The sequence below is a fragment of the Cebus imitator genome, unplaced genomic scaffold (assembly GCF_001604975.1).
Source record: "Cebus imitator isolate Cc_AM_T3 unplaced genomic scaffold, Cebus_imitator-1.0 Scaffold207, whole genome shotgun sequence".
NCBI lineage: Eukaryota > Metazoa > Chordata > Mammalia > Primates > Cebidae > Cebus > Cebus imitator.
In genome coordinates this window covers 281,053-283,170 of record NW_016107522.1, presented here as the reverse complement: position 1 = coordinate 283,170, position 2,118 = coordinate 281,053, and the positions used below count along the sequence as shown (strand labels likewise).

Below are 2,118 nucleotides of genomic sequence, written 5' to 3'. Positions count from 1 at the left end.
AGGTGGAGTCTCTCTGTGTCACTCAGGCTGGAGTGCAGTGGTGCGAGGTGGAGTCTCTCTGTGTCACTCAGGCTGGAGTGCAGTGGTGCGATCTCAGCTCACTGTCTGCATACCTTTTTTTTGCAGCTCAGTTTCACATAGATGCACTTCTAGTGCACTTTTAAAATATCATATGCATACTTTGTGAATAGTGCATGTCACAGTATAATATTACAGTATGCCTGGCTGGCTCCTCATTAGACAGCAGCTCTTAAGGTCAGGCACTGAGACTTAGCCTGGATTCTTAGCATCTTGCACATAGTAGACATCAAATAAATTGTTGTTGGATTAATTATTCCTCACTTTATGTTATTCACACTTAACGCCTTTATTACTCATTTAACAATTACAGGTTGAGTATCCCTTATCCAAAATGCTTGAAACCAGAAGTGTTTTGGATTTAGAATTTTGTTGAGTTTTGAAAAATTTACATATACACAGTGAGCTATCTTGGCGATGGGACCCGAATCTAAACATAAAATTCCTTTATCTTTCTTATATACATAGCTCAAAGGTACTTTTTTACATTATTTTAAATAATTTTGCACATGAAACAAACTTTGTGTGAGGTGCTTATGTGTGGAATTTTCCACTTGTGGTATCATGTCAATGCTCAAAAAGTTTCAGATTTTGGAGTTTTCTGAATTTTCAGATTAGGGATGCTTAAACTCTACCTACCATGTGTATGTACTGGAGAGCATTCTGTACTCTGAGGATACCTCAGTGGGGAAAACAAACCAAAATATGCCTGCCTTCCTAGAGCTTATAGTCTAGATTGTTAAATTTTCCACATGCATTCTTTTAAATTATGAAGTATGGCTAAAGTAAGCTTTAGGCAACATACAGAGTATTGTACTGTAAGATTCTGTGTTATCTCTCTAGTCCTAATATCGTTTTAACAGGAAAGTGCCTGTTTCAGTGGGATAATGGAGTTTGTGACTGACCAGGAATCTCATACAGTCCTGGGCTCAGTGCCTAGTGAGAACTGAAGAAAAATATAGTTAGGAATTTTGGGAAGTTTATGATTTTGGAAACTTTGCTGAATGTGCTATATTTCATGGCAAAGAAGCAGTGACTGTTTCTTTGCCATGCTGTGCTGTCATAATGCTGATAAAATAGGAAAAAACTCTTCAAACCTTTGCTTTGTAGGCTTGTTTATTTTATAATTTTTCATATTCTTTTTGAATTTGTAGACGCAGCATACTTGGGTAACTAAAAGTATGGGTTTTATGAGAACATTTTCATGCCATTTATCCTGTCATTGATAACAATTCTCTTGTCACTTAACTATTTCATAGCATGACGTTGGGCTGTACATTACTAAAGGCTCTTGGGTCCTTGAAAATTGGTCTGTGGTAGGTTCATATAGTTTCGGTCATATCTAACGAGAAACATTTGGCTCAGTAAATGTTTAAGAGGGAATACTCAAGCATGAAAATACTTTTTAAGCTGGAATACTATTCACCAGTTATTTTTATTTTTCTATTTAAAGTTGAAATACCAGATGGGAGAAAAAATTCAGCAGATCCCAAAACACTTGTATTTTGGCATGTTTAATTTTGTATATTTTTCTCTGCGTTTTAAAAACCATAGCTATGGTATGCATATATCAAGTTTGTACTCCAGAGCATGTTTTCAGAGTAATTATTTCAAGTAACATTGTGTGTTGGTGTAGTTAGATGAATCGTGTTCTCCCTAAAACTTAACCTTTCTTATTTCCAGGGTTACTAGAGATAGCACTATGACTACTGTGAGCCTCAATTTTGTTACCATGAGAAGTACTATTACGAGGAGTAAATGAATGAACAGGAGAGAGCCTATTGTGGTATTGGCTCTTAGTGGGTACTTAGGAAATGTTAACTTCTCCTTTCTTTATTTGCTTAAATTATCTTGGGAGAGTGTGCCCATATGTTATTTGACCCTTTAAATAAATGAAATTTTATAGTTCTTATCCCCTAAATAATCTTAACTTTGTAAAACCCAAGAATGTTCCCATATAAAAGAACTCGGTTACATGTTTGCTTGTGTTTCTTTGAAAAATAGAGTTATTTTTATTTTAATGTATATGTGTGTGTGTGT

General features: G+C 35.3%; 1 protein-coding gene across 10 annotated transcripts in view; it reads left to right on the top strand.

Annotated features, from left to right (window-relative positions):
- The window catches only part of IWS1 (interacts with SUPT6H, CTD assembly factor 1), a 44,089-nt gene that overhangs the window by 15,115 nt on the left and 26,856 nt on the right, over nucleotides 1-2,118 (top strand). The gene's annotated exons all lie outside the window — the stretch shown is intronic.